Raw genomic sequence first — 15207 nt, forward strand, 5'->3', positions numbered from 1 at the left:
TTTTTCTTTCATTTTTCTTTGCATCATGTGCTGTTTGGGGACTATTTTTTTGAAGTGCCATCCTGCCTGACACTGCAGTGCCACACCTAGATGGGCCAGGTGTTTGTGTCGGCCACTTGTGTCGCTTAGCTTAGCCATCCAGCGACCACAGTGCACCTCTTTTTATCTTTGCATCATGTGCTGTTTGGGGACTATTTTTTAAATCTGCCATCCTGTCTGACACTGCAGTGCCACTCCTACATGGGCCATGTGTTTGTGTCAGCCACTTGTGTCGCTTAGCTTAGTCATCCAACGACCTCGGTGCAAATTTTAGGACTAAAAATAATATTGTGAGGTGTGAGGTGTTCAGAATAGACTGGAAATGAGTGGAAATTATGGTTATTGAGGTTAATAATACTATGGGATCAAAATGACCCCCAAATTCTATGATTTAAGCTGTTTTTGAGGGGTTTTTGTAAAAAACACCCGAATCCAAAACACACCCGAATCCGACAAAAAAAATTCAGGGAGGTTTTGCCAAAACATGTCCGAATCCAAAACACGGCCGCGGAACCGAATCCAAAACCAAAACACAAAACCCGAAAAATGTCCGGTGCACATCACTACTCCAGGCCTGGTGTGCTCTTCACCTCACCAGGTGTTGCACATCCGCTCCGCTGTGAAATCCACGACCCAGCTCTTTTCACAAGCAGCAACTTTGTTCAGACAGGCCAGAGAGCAGAGCTTCAGTTGATATGATGAAGATGGAGCATGGGACTGGTCAGGGATCGAGGGTGGAGCTTCGGTGGGTCTGAGCTTCAAGCGGGTCTTGGGGCGGAGCTTCTATTAGATGAGGATGACACTTTGGACTGGTTTAGAGGCGGAGCTTTGGTGGGTCCAGGGGCGGAACTTAGATGGGTCCGGGGATGAAGCTTCGGTTAGTAAGAGGACAGTGGTTCTGACTGGTCTGGGGGCGGAGCTTTGAAGGTTCCAGGCCGGAGCTTTGTAGGGTAAGAGGACAATGGTTCTGACTGGTCTGGGGGCGGAGCTTCAATGGGTCCGGGGGCGGAGCTTTGATTGAAAAGATTAGGAAGGTTCTGACAGGTATAAGGGTGGAGCTTTGATGGATCTGGGGGTGGAGCTTCTATTGGTAAGAGGAGGAAGATTCTAACTGGTCTGGGGGAGTAGCTTCGACGGAAGTTCGAACCGCCACTGCCAGCGGAGTATCAGACAGGCCGTGGGGTGTTCGGCACGTCGTTGGCCGGTGGTACTTTGGGCAGGTGGGAGGTGAGTGAGGTGAGCTGCTGGTGGTGACAGGAATGTTTTTTTTTTCCTGTCTGCACTGCATTGGATCCTGTGTGCCTATTTACAATGCAGGTAATTGTAAGGAGAAATTTACCCAAAGGTAATTTCACTCCTGGCGCTAGATGAGGGGGTTCACCACCGCTGCTATTATACACAAAGGGGTTGGTCAGACCCCGAACAGCAATTAAAACACCAAAAAAAGAAAGTATTAGGCTTAGCGCTTGTAGGTCACAAATGAGAAGATAGGTCACAATGGATCACAATTTAATAAAACATGTTAAAAACTGCGTGCTAAGCACATATAAATGAAAAAACAATAATACATAAAGTGAGTAGTGCTCCTCCCGATTGTAAGGTTTTTATGGAAGAAAAGTTCAGAAAACCTGTTCCGATAATTAGTCCCCTTGGACTCAGAGCCCATGCAAATCACAACTGTGAATAATAGTTACCACCAGCGTCTCTCCTGGTTTTTAAGTGGAACTGCGTCCACATGTGGCTTTTCCTCGATTGGTGATGAAATGGAGCTTCCACGGTGTGAAAGGAACTCTCTTTATAAAAAGTCCAAATGCTGTTACTTGGTGGGGACTTGGTCCAGGTGAAGGTCTTCCAGTAGACAGGGAGTGGGCACAAAGCGGCAGGACTCACCAACGCGTTTCGTTGCGTTTGAGCAACTTTTTCAAGATGCTTACAGTCCTGCTGATGGTGGTTTATAAACCCTCTCAATATGGTTGCTCATTTGCATATGTGATTGACTGTGACCATCTGTTATCATTATGTGACCAAATAATGACAGACAGTAGGGGTTAAAATAATACTTATTAAAAAGTCAAAACATATGTTTGTTAAATGAATTATTTTTCATAGTATATCTCAAAAGATATTTAGTATAATCTGGTCACATGACCGCTGTTTGCACATATCTAGTTCGAGTAATTTCAAAAACATGGAATGGTACTCCTCATATAATGTTCTAACATAATAGGGAAAGGAACTGGAATGTGCTCCACAGGATGAAATATCCCTCATAGTGGTGAACACTCCCTCTCCTCAATTACAAAACAGAGGTAGAAACCAGCTGGGCCAAATCAGGGACCAGGTTGTGTCTAGATTACCAGTTCATGTGTGCAAGGGAAGTGATGTAGCTCTTGTTATACCGAGCTCACGTCACTGGAACATCAACCAAATGCTGCACTGCAGTAGGGTTGCCAGGGTGACGCGCTGACAACAACCAGCGCGCCCCGGCGTGATTGTCATGGCGACGCGCTGGCTACGGACAACGCGTCACTCTCCTGCATGCAAGTACAAGGGGGGGGGTGGCGCAGCATCAGCACGTCGATGTCGCATCATTCCTCCATGTCAGTCCCCCAGTACGGTGCGTGAATAGGCACTATCAGTTGCTATAGCGATACATATACTTATGTAACCCTTGGGCAGCTCACCCCCGCAAGTGGTACTTTAGAATCACATACAATGTATCTATCTTAAAACGACCTGAAGTATTACACTAGTAAGAATATAGGCCCTCATTCCGAGTCGTTCGCTCGGTATTTTTCTTCGCATCGCAGCGTTTTTCTGCTTAGTACGCATGCGCAATGTTCGCACTGCGACTGCGCCAAGTAATTTTGCTATGAAGATAGTATTTTTACTCACGGCTTTTTCTTCGCTCCGGCGATCGTAGTGTGATTGACAGGAAATGGGTGTTACTGGGCGGAAACACGGCGTTTTATGGGCGTGTGGATAAAAACGCTACCGTTTCCGGAAAAAACGCGGGAGTGGCTGGAGAAACGGAGGAGTGTCTGGCCGAACGCTGGGTGTGTTTGTGACGTCAAACCAGGAACGACAAGCACTGAACTGATCGCAGATGCCGAGTAAGGTTGAAGCTACTCAGAAACTGCTAAGTAGTTTGTAATCGCAATATTGCGAATACATCGTTCGCAATTTTAAGAAGCTAAGATTCACTCCCAGTAGGCGGCGGCTTAGCGTGTGTAACTCTGCTAAAATCGCCTTGCGAGCGAACAACTCGGAATGAGGGCCATAGTTCTAATAGAATGATTAGTATCTATTTCTCAAGACTTAGTACAAATCTGTGTACATAAAGGCAGCAAAAAAAAAGTATAATATTTAATAATAAATAAATAAGCAAAAAATATATATATTCAAATATACTCTATACTAGTACAACTCATTAGTAGTATATAGAAGAGAGCAGGAGATGGAATAATTTGTCACACCCATAAAAGAAGAGATCAGATTATCCAAAGAGACAGGATTCATAATACTGGATTGAGTTCAACTGCCTCATTCAATCCAGATGGATAAATAGTATTTAGCCTAAACATCCAGTATAATTCCTGTTTACAGAGAGTTTTGTAGCGGTCCCCACCCCTCTTGGTCACCCCTATAGACTCAATCGCCACCAACAGGGCCGTCTTAACAGTAGTGTGGGCCCCTGGGCACAGCAACGCACTGGGGCCCCTACCCAGAAGTAGGGGTGGGGGGTGCTATCAGTGGCAGCGGGCGGTAGGGGGTGATCTATCTTCCGCTAAGCATGTAGAACCTGGAGCAGTAATTTCTGCTAATTACTCCTTTACTGCACAGATGGGGCGGGAGGGAGAACACTAAACTGTAGAATGGGCATTGTGCTGGATGAAGTGGCCCTGGTACATGACTTTCAGGGTGGTAGGGGGTGTTTAATACGTAGGGGAGGAGTGGATGGTGTGCGGCTTAATATTTATCATTTTCTGGTGGGAGGGCAGCTTGCTTGACTGCAGATATCTCAAGTTCCTGGTAATAGATTTCTTAGCTTTTAATAGGATAAAAAACTATAGAGACCCACCTTTCAGGAGGTGCTGGGGACTTGTAGATCAGAGTTCAGGTACTAGAGCAGTCCTCCAATGAAAATATAAAACTGCATATTAGGAGTGTGGAGCTGGAGCAGGGACCAGCTGCTTGAAGGCGGATATCTCTGGTTCTGGGCATAGTAGAGCCAAGTTGCCATTGTCCACTGAAAGGGGAGAGTCCCAGCATTTGGAGTATACCCTCGGAAAAACTCTATGTCAGACAGAACCTAAGATATCTGGCTTGGAAGAGCAACTAACAGGCTTGGATGGGGACCACTGCTTTGAAGTCGGATATCTCTGGTTTCCTAGGGCCGATTTTCAAAAATCTGGTACCCTTGGAAAGAGGGGACCCTCAGCTATTAGCCTAGGGCCCTTATACTCATGGGGCCCTTGGGCAAGAGCCCATTGAGCCCATACGAAAAGACGGCCCTGGCCACCAAACTAAGAGAGCTAGGGTCACCACCATGATTATCTCTAAAGTGTCTTGAGACACTATGTGTAGGAAATTTATTAATGATGTTACGGCGGTGTTCCATAAAGCAAACTTTTATACTTCTGTTAGTTCGTCCCACATATCTGTGGTTACAACTACAAGAGAGAAGGTATACAACATAGTTGGTATCACAATTCATAAAGCTTGTTATTACATGTTCCTCTCCCTCCCCGACATGAATATGGGTAGTTTTCCTAGGGATATGTTTACATGTGGTGCATCTAGTGGCTCCACAGCGGTAAAAGCCTGGTGGTCTTGATAGTAGCCAGGTTTCCTGTATATTTGTCTTCTCTATTATTGCAGATGTATTTTTCATGAAACTAGGTGCGAGGATGTGTTTGAGTGAGCGTTTTTTTCTGAAAATAAATTTTGGTTTCATTGGTATATGGCCCCTAAGAACAGCATCCTGATTCAAAATCCCAAAGTTCTTACAAATAATTTTTTTAACGAGCATGCTGTCCCTATTATATGTGGATATAAAAGCTAAATCGCTGTCTTGAGCATATGGATGATCAGCTTCAATCCTATCTGATTTCCTTGATGATTTTTTGGAGTTCTATGGGGCCAGTAGAGTATCTCTATCTAGGGTAGCTACTTCCCTAATAGCTCTTTTAAAGGGAAACTGAGGATACTCTCTAGTAACAAATGATTCCATCATTGTTTCTGCTTGTTCCATGTATTTGGTACTATCAGTACAATTGCATCTTAAGCGCAAAAATTGCCCCCTGGGGATATTCCTTTTCCATGGGGGATAGTGGGCACTCTGGTAGTGCAGATAGGAGTTGGTAGCAACCTCCTTGTTATAATTGGAGGTGAGGATTTTCCATTCTCTGGCTTCTAGGGTTATATCCAGGAAGTTAATAGTGAAAGGGTGATAGGAGTGAGTGAATTGAAGATTAAAGTGATTAGCATTGAGACTAGAGACAAAATGTTGTGCTGATGTCAAGTCCCCATCCCAAATAATAAAAAGATCTATATAGCGGCCATAGATGACCAGGTTCGCGCCAAATCCGCCGCCCCACACATGGACGTCCTCGAAGACACCCATGTATAGGTTGGCGTAACTCGGCGCAAACCTGATCTCCATGGCCGTACCCATCACCTGTAAGTAAAAAGTGTCCATGAAAAGAAAATAATTGTGTTGTAGAATGAAAGAAATTGCATCTAACAAAAATTCCCCGTGTCTCTCTGAGAGGTCACCATCTGCTCGTAATCTGGTTGCTATCGCATCACGGCAGAGATCATGAGGGATGTTAGTATATAAACTTTGTACATCTAAGGTCATAAATGCATAAGTCTCCTTCCAAACAAATCCTTGTAGCAATTGAAGGAAATGGGTGGTGTCCTTGATATGTGACCTCAAAGTAGAGACACGGGGTTGAAGAAAGGAATCAACATAAAAGGATAGATTGGAAGATAAAGAACCTATACCGGAGATAATAGGACGCCCAGGAGGTGAGTTAAGTGACTTGTGTATTTTTGGGAGGTGATAATAAATAGGAACTGTGGGGTGCTTAATAAACAAAAAATTAGATTCCTCCCTGGAGATAACCCCATCCGCCAGGGCATCGTCTAGCATATGTTGTAATTCTTTCAAAAAAATTGATGTCGGGTCGTTTAATTGTTTATAGAATTCAATATTACTCAATTGTCTATTGGCCTCAATGATATAGTCCCTCCTATCCTGCACCACCAGACCCCCCCCTTTATCAGCCTCCCTAAAAACTAGAGAAATATCCTTAGTGAGGTCTCGTAAGGCTTTACGCTCCCATTTGTTAAGATTCGTTTTGGTTTTCTTATTTTTTGATTTTCCTTGTTGGCACATATTCCTCAAATCACCTAGTATAGTTTTGTAGAAGCTTTCTATCATGGTGCTTTTATATGCAAGGGGATAGAACTCAGACTTGCATCTAAACGCACTCCTATTTATATCGAACACCTTATTAGGAACCTCCATTGTTGAGCTACGAGCAGGATCATCCCCAGAGTCGAGTGTAATAGCCAGTCCCTCCACATTGTGTCTGTGTAGATTTCGCTGTATAAAGTAGCGCTTTCTACATAGTGTGCAAACAAATCTGTTTAACTCAACAAATAGGTTAAAAATATTGGGGGTGCTGGTAGGTGCAAATCCTAGTCCCCTAGCTAGGAGAGATTTTTCAACATTAGTGAGTTTTCTTGTGGACAAATTAAAAATGTTAGTAGGGGTCCTACTTTTATTTATTATTCCCAACCTCTTGGTTGTCTCCTTTTTCCCCCCTATTTGCTATTTACAATGTGTGAGAGGTGCGGTTGGACTGCGGTGCGTGTGGTGGTGCCTGCTGCCATGCAGGTGTAGACTCGGTACTCACCAGGCGCCGCTCTCTCTCACCTTCAGGTACCGGAACCTTCAACGGACCTGGAATTCTTCAGTCGGATCCGGACACGGCGATTCCCTCTTGGAGCTGACCGTCGACCGAGCTGAGGAGAGAATGGTCTACATTAAAGGGGGTATCGACCCTGCTTCCGGTGGAACAGGGGAAACCCCAGGGGTGGCTGCGACCTTCACCGGCTGGGTGAATGGTCATCACCGGCACAAAGCCTCAGCTACCCAGCTTTCACACACTCGCGCTTTCGCACGTAGTGTGATGAAAGGGATTCTCACGTCCGTGAGCAATCCTAACTCCGGCGCTCGGGGACAAACAAGGGACAGACGTACACGGATGCTACTCACCGTCACAAGTCTTGCACTCCGATCTTCTCCACTTACAGGTCCCTGTAAGGAGGCAAAGAGAAACAGCCATGCAGGGCCTAACTCTGACCTAGTGTCACACCCTATACTATCTACAACAGCAGAGCCCTCAAACTAGCTCTGTGGGTGTGGTGCAACACAACTATGCACAACTTACACAACACATACACTTTGCCCTGCACGGTAACAACATATATCACACTATCGGAGTTACAACATAAAACGGTGCTGTCCCTTTATCTACCCGACTCAGAACACCCAGCAGTGGGGACCGCACAGCTCACCCACCTACCGTACTCTCAGGGTGGCCTGAGCCTAACACCCAGTGTCACCTTTACTCACCTCGGGGAAAACACTGCTTCGATGGGCCTAGCGCCCCCTAACTGTCCACAGGCCGGAGGCCAGACTTTGCCCACGGGCCTAGCGCCCGCCTACCTTGCTGCCCGTTGGGTGACCTGGGCCTTGTGCCCAAGGTCACCTTATCGTACCTATTTGGCCAAAATCCACTAGGGCCTAATGCCCTCTAATGCTCCCACAGGCCTAGTGCCTGACCGTGCCCCTCGGGCCTAATGCCCGCCTAACTGCGCCCACAGGCCGGTGGCCTGACTATACTTATGGGCCTAGTGCCCAACCTGCGCCCAGGCCTAGTGCCTGCCTATGTGCCCCCACGGGCCGAGAGGCCCGACCAAATGCCCACGGGCCGGGAGGGCCCGACTACATGCCCACAGGCCGGGAGGGCCTGACTGTGCCCACGGGCCTATTGCCCGAACACCCGGTGGTCTAGGGAGGGGCGGGTACAGGGGCGCCTGATAAGGGCCTACCTGACCCGCTGGGAGAGGCACCAGGGGGGAGCTTCGGCAGCCCTTTGCTTCCCACCCCTGGTGACCCCTCCGGCGCTGTTCTTTAATCTTCGGCCGCTGGCCCGTCCTGGCCAGCGGCGCCGCCGTCATCGCGCCGCGTCCAGCCGCCGCTGGACATCTTCTTCTCCGAGCCCGTCTTCTTTCTTCTTGCCGCCGGGATCTTCTTTCCTCTTCGCGCTCTTCTGCGCGCGCGCCCTCTTCGGCTCCCGCCCGGCGTCTCTTCTGCCTTCGCCGCTCTTCGGCGCGGCCTCCTGCTCCCCGTCCCTATGACGCGGCGAGCGCAGATTGGCTCGCCGCGTCTCTCTACGATTGGCTGCCGCTCCGGGAGCCGCGATTGACTCCCGGAGGGCGCCAAGATTCAAACGCTGCGGGCGGCGCTTCTGATTGGCAGCCCGAGCGGCGCCAAGTTCAAAGCGCCGCCGCGCCGCTCCCCGCCGCCGCACACTCCGCGCTGGGGACAGACAAGCTGCCCCAGCGCGGCCCCCAGTTAGGGACAGCAGCATGGATGTGCCCACAGGGCACATCCTTACATTCCCCCCCCCCCTTTTTCCTTTGTAGTCCCTACAAAGTTCCTCACGACGTCCATCGTCCGCGGGTCAGGGAATTCCAAGGTCCTTCCGGCGAGGGTGCATTCGGGGGCCCAGCCTGGACCAGCTGTGACCCCACATCCTTCCTCCTCCAGCTCCGGGTTCCTCTTACGGCCTGACCTCCATCGGCGGATCCTCTGGGGGAGTGGCATCTCCTCACGGTCGCTTGACGCTGGCCACCAAGGGGAATCTTCCTCCACGGGGACAACAGTCACCCACTCTTGGCCTCTGATATTGTCTGTGGCTTCGTCCCTGTCTTCCGGGTGTGGTATCGACCACCACCCAACAGCGGAATCCTCCGGGGCATCCGTTTCCTCCCGGGTAACAGCCACCACATGTCGAATTTCCTCGTGGGGCATCTCCAAAGGTCCTGTGTCTTCCTCTGGAACGGGTCCTCCCACGGCATCACAGTCCTGTCCCCGTACGTCGGTCCATCTCGACACTCCTGGCAGGTACTCTTGCTCCAGGACTATCTCCTCCTCTTCACGGAGGGCATTCAACTGGGAGCATGACTCCACCCGATCCTGCCAGTCTCTCTCGTCGGCGCTTCCGATGCCAGAGTCGTCCTCCATCTGTTCTTGGAGGGATTCGTCGGCGGACAGCTCACCGTAGTCCGAGTCTTCTTCCGATATCTGGACTGGGGTATTTCCCTCCTCAGCGTACTTAGTCTTTTCCGCTGGCACCTCTGTTTCCTCAGCGTACTCCTTCGCTTCCGCTGGATCCTTTTCTTCCTCAGCGTACTCCTGCGCTTCCGCTGGCATCTCTTGGTACCCAGGACACTCCTGTTCCGCACGTCCTGGCCGGGGACGGGTCCATCGTGGGGAGATTCCGGACGTCTCAGTCACTGGGTCTTCACGCTTTTCTTGACAGCGTGGCCTCTTCACCTCCCAGTCGTCCACCTCCGCCTCATGCGGGAAAGGATCCTGCCTTACTGGGGTCACTTTCTTGGGACAAAGTAGGTCCGCGGCATCTTCCGAAGGGCACTCACTGGCCGCATGTCCTGGTCGCCGACACTTCCAACAAGGGAGGGCCACTGCCACCTTCTCCAAGACGGGTTCCTGGTCCACCTCCTTCACTGGGGAATCTTCACCCGTTGGTTCCGGCTCAGAGGAAATGGGCACCTGCAAATTAACTTCAAGCAAGGCCTTCCGCTCCATTTCCCTGGTTTCCTCCTCCCATCTCTGGGTGCGACCATCCGCAATCATCCGGTCTTCATTCCACGGACAATCGGGAAGCGCATGTCCTCTCGCCTCGCAGAGCGCACACACAGGCTCTGCAGCCACCCGGTCCCAAAGCTGCTGACGAGATTCCGTCAGCTGCTTCACCGTGGCCTCGTAGTCCGTCCTGTCTTCCGTCCATGGACATTCCAGGAGCCGATGTCGGGGATCTCCACAGCTTTCACACCGGGAATCAACCTCGTCTTCGCTCAACTCTTCGTCCCAAGGACAACTGTTGTGCTCATGCCCGTAGTTTCCGCAGAGCAAACACCAGGACTCGTTCTTCGCTTGGCCCTTCTGACGTCTTCGGTCCGCTTCCTGGACCACCTTCTTTGGGGACGTCTCTCGCCAAGTACACTCGTCGGCAAAGTGACCTGTTTGCCGACATTTCTTGCAGGGCGTCACAGCGGCCTTCTTGCGCCCCTTCTCCCGGCGCTCTTCTTTTTCACGCTGGACCGACCGCTGCACCATCTTCAGGATGTCTGCCCCAGACACCGTCACCCAGTCGCTCTGGTCCGCACACGTCCGGGGGTGAGTCTTCTCCGGAGCCGTCCGCAGGGAGGTCTTCTTGGTGCCGTTCCACATTGTGTCCGTGATCCGGTCTCTTTGATCCTGCCGACTACGCCAAGTGTGAGAGGTGCGGTTGGACTGCGGTGCGTGTGGTGGTGCCTGCTGCCATGCAGGTGTAGACTCGGTACTCACCAGGCGCCGCTCTCTCTCACCTTCAGGCACCGGAACCTTCAACGGACCTGGAATTCTTCAGTCGGATCCGGACACGGCGATTCCCTCTTGGAGCTGACCGTCGACCGAGCTGAGGAGAGAATGGTCTACATTAAAGGGGGTATCGACCCTGCTTCCGGTGGAACAGGGGAAACCCCAGGGGTGGCTGCGACCTTCACCGGCTGGGTGAATGGTCATCACCGGCACAAAGCCTCAGCTACCCAGCTTTCACACACTCGCGCTTTCGCACGTAGTGTGATGAAAGGGATTCTCACGTCCGTGAGCAATCCTAACTCCGGCGCTCGGGGACAAACAAGGGACAGACGTACACGGATGCTACTCACCGTCACAAGTCTTGCACTCCGATCTTCTCCACTTACAGGTCCCTGTAAGGAGGCAAAGAGAAACAGCCGTGCAGGGCCTAACTCTGACCTAGTGTCACACCCTATACTATCTACAACAGCAGAGCCCTCAAACTAGCTCTGTGGGTGTGGTGCAACACAACTATGCACAACTTACACAACACATACACTTTGCCCTGCACGGTAACAACATATATCACACTATCGGAGTTACAACATAAAACGGTGCTGTCCCTTTATCTACCCGACTCAGAACACCCAGCAGTGGGGACCGCACAGCTCACCCACCTACCGTACTCTCAGGGTGGCCTGAGCCTAACACCCAGTGTCACCTTTACTCACCTCGGGGAAAACACTGCTTCGATGGGCCTAGCGCCCCCTAACTGTCCACAGGCCGGAGGCCTGACTTTGCCCACGGGCCTAGCGCCCGCCTACCTTGCTGCCCGTTGGGTGACCTGGGCCTTGTGCCCAAGGTCACCTTATCGTACCTATTTGGCCAAAATCCACTAGGGCCTAATGCCCTCTAATGCTCCCACAGGCCTAGTGCCTGACCGTGCCCCTCGGGCCTAATGCCCGCCTAACTGCGCCCACAGGCCGGTGGCCTGACTATACTTATGGGCCTAGTGCCCAACCTGCGCCCAGGCCTAGTGCCTGCCTATGTGCCCCCACGGGCCGAGAGGCCCGACCAAATGCCCACGGGCCGGGAGGGCCCGACTACATGCCCACAGGCCGGGAGGGCCTGATTGTGCCCACGGGCCTATTGCCCGAACACCCGGTGGTCTAGGGAGGGGCGGGTACAGGGGCGCCTGATAAGGGCCTACCTGACCCGCTGGGAGAGGCACCAGGGGGGAGCTTCGGCAGCCCTTTGCTTCCCACCCCTGGTGACCCCTCCGGCGCTGTTCTTTAATCTTCGGCCGCTGGCCCGTCCTGGCCAGCAGCGCCGCCGTCGTCGCGCCGCGTCCAGCCGCCGCTGGACATCTTCTTCTCCGAGCCCGTATTCTTTCTTCTTGCCGCCGGGATCTTCTTTCCTCTTCGCGCTCTTCTGCGCGCGCGCCCTCTTCGGCTCCCGCCCGGCGTCTCTTCTGCCTTCGCCGCTCTTCGGCGCGGCCTCCTGCTCCCCGTCCCTATGACGCGGCGAGCGCAGATTGGCTCGCCGCGTCTCTCTACGATTGGCTGCCGCTCCGGGAGCCGCGATTGACTCCCGGAGGGCGCCAAGATTCAAACGCTGCGGGCGGCGCTTCTGATTGGCAGCCCGAGCGGCGCCAAGTTCAAAGCGCCGCCGCGCCGCTCCCCGCCGCCGCACACTCCGCGCTGGGGACAGACAAGCTGCCCCAGCGCGGCCCCCAGTTAGGGACAGCAGCATGGATGTGCCCACAGGGCACATCCTTACATTCCCCCCCCCTTTTTCCTTTGTAGTCCCTACAAAGTTCCTCACGACGTCCATCGTCCGCGGGTCAGGGAATTCCAAGGTCCTTCCGGCGAGGGTGCATTCGGGGGCCCAGCCTGGACCAGCTGTGACCCCACATCCTTCCTCCTCCAGCTCCGGGTTCCTCTTACGGCCTGACCTCCATCGGCGGATCCTCTGGGGGAGTGGCATCTCCTCACGGTCGCTTGACGCTGGCCACCAAGGGGAATCTTCCTCCACGGGGACAACAGTCACCCACTCTTGGCCTCTGATATTGTCTGTGGCTTCGTCCCTGTCTTCCGGGTGTGGTATCGACCACCACCCAACAGCGGAATCCTCCGGGGCATCCGTTTCCTCCCGGGTAACAGCCACCACATGTCGAATTTCCTCGTGGGGCATCTCCAAAGGTCCTGTGTCTTCCTCTGGAACGGGTCCTCCCACGGCATCACAGTCCTGTCCCCGTACGTCGGTCCATCTCGACACTCCTGGCAGGTACTCTTGCTCCAGGACTATCTCCTCCTCTTCACGGAGGGCATTCAACTGGGAGCATGACTCCACCCGATCCTGCCAGTCTCTCTCGTCGGCGCTTCCGATGCCAGAGTCGTCCTCCATCTGTTCTTGGAGGGATTCGTCGGCGGACAGCTCACCGTAGTCTGAGTCTTCTTCCGATATCTGGACTGGGGTATTTCCCTCCTCAGCGTACTTAGTCTTTTCCGCTGGCACCTCTGTTTCCTCAGCGTACTCCTTCGCTTCCGCTGGATCCTTTTCTTCCTCAGCGTACTCCAGCGCTTCCGCTGGCATCTCTTGGTACCCAGGACACTCCTGTTCCGCACGTCCTGGCCGGGGACGGGTCCATCGTGGGGAGATTCCGGACGTCTCAGTCACTGGGTCTTCACGCTTTTCTTGACAGCGTGGCCTCTTCACCTCCCAGTCGTCCACCTCCGCCTCATGCGGGAAAGGATCCTGCCTTACTGGGGTCACTTTCTTGGGACAAAGTAGGTCCGCGGCATCTTCCCAAGGGCACTCACTGGCCGCATGTCCTGGTCGCCGACACTTCCAACAAGGGAGGGCCACTGCCACCTTCTCCAAGACGGGTTCCTGGTCCACCTCCTTCACTGGGGAATCTTCACCCGTTGGTTCCGGCTCAGAGGAAATGGGCACCTGCGAATTAACTTCAAGCAAGGCCTTCCGCTCCATTTCCCTGGTTTCCTCCTCCCATCTCTGGGCGCGACCATCCGCAATCATCCGGTCTTCATTCCACGGACAATCGGGAAGCGCATGTCCTCTCGCCTCGCAGAGCGCACACACAGGCTCTGCAGCCACCCGGTCCCAAAGCTGCTGACGAGATTCCGTCAGCTGCTTCACCGTGGCCTCGTAGTCCGTCCTGTCTTCCGTCCATGGACATTCCAGGAGCCGATGTCGGGGATCTCCACAGCTTTCACACCGGGAATCAACCTCGTCTTCGCTCAACTCTTCGTCCCAAGGACAACTGTTGTGCTCATGCCCGTAGTTTCCACAGAGCAAACACCAGGACTCGTTCTTCGCTTGGCCCTTCTGACGTCTTCGGTCCGCTTCCTGGACCACCTTCTTTGGGGACGTCTCTCGCCAAGTACACTCGTCGGCAAAGTGACCTGTTTGCCGACATTTCTTGCAGGGCGTCACAGCGGCCTTCTTGCGCCCCTTCTCCCGGCGCTCTTCTTTTTCACGCTGGACCGACCGCTGCACCATCTTCAGGATGTCTGCCCCAGACACCGTCACCCAGTCGCTCTGGTCCGCACACGTCCGGGGGTGAGTCTTCTCCGGAGCCGTCCGCAGGGAGGTCTTCTTGGTGCCGTTCCACATTGTGTCCGTGATCCGGTCTCTTTGATCCTGCCGACTACGCCAAGTGTGAGAGGTGCGGTTGGACTGCGGTGCGTGTGGTGGTGCCTGCTGCCATGCAGGTGTAGACTCGGTACTCACAAGGCGCCGCTCTCTCTCACCTTCAGGTACCGGAACCTTCAACGGACCTGGAATTCTTCAGTCGGATCCGGACACGGCGATTCCCTCTTGGAGCTGACCGTCGACCGAGCTGAGGAGAGAATGGTCTACATTAAAGGGGGTATCGACCCTGCTTCCGGTGGAACAGGGGAAACCCCAGGGGTGGCTGCGACCTTCACCGGCTGGGTGAATGGTCATCACCGGCACAAAGCCTCAGCTACCCAGCTTTCACACACTCGCGCTTTCGCACGTAGTGTGATGAAAGGGATTCTCACGTCCGTGAGCAATCCTAACTCCGGCGCTCGGGGACAAACAAGGGACAGACGTACACGGATGCTACTCACCGTCACAAGTCTTGCACTCCGATCTTCTCCACTTACAGGTCCCTGTAAGGAGGCAAAGAGAAACAGCCGTGCAGGGCCTAACTCTGACCTAGTGTCACACCCTATACTATCTACAACAGCAGAGCCCTCAAACTAGCTCTGTGGGTGTGGTGCAACACAACTATGCACAACTTACACAACACATACACTTTGCCCTGCACGGTAACAACATATATCACACTATCGGAGTTACAACATAAAACGGTGCTGTCCCTTTATCTACCCGACTCAGAACACCCAGCAGTGGGGACCGCACAGCTCACCCACCTACCGTACTCTCAGGGTGGCCTGAGCCTAACACCCAGTGTCACCTTTACTCACCTCGGGGAAAACACTGCTTCGATGGGCCTA

The sequence above is a fragment of the Pseudophryne corroboree genome, chromosome 4 (assembly GCF_028390025.1).
Source record: "Pseudophryne corroboree isolate aPseCor3 chromosome 4, aPseCor3.hap2, whole genome shotgun sequence".
Classification (NCBI taxonomy): Eukaryota; Metazoa; Chordata; class Amphibia; order Anura; family Myobatrachidae; genus Pseudophryne; species Pseudophryne corroboree.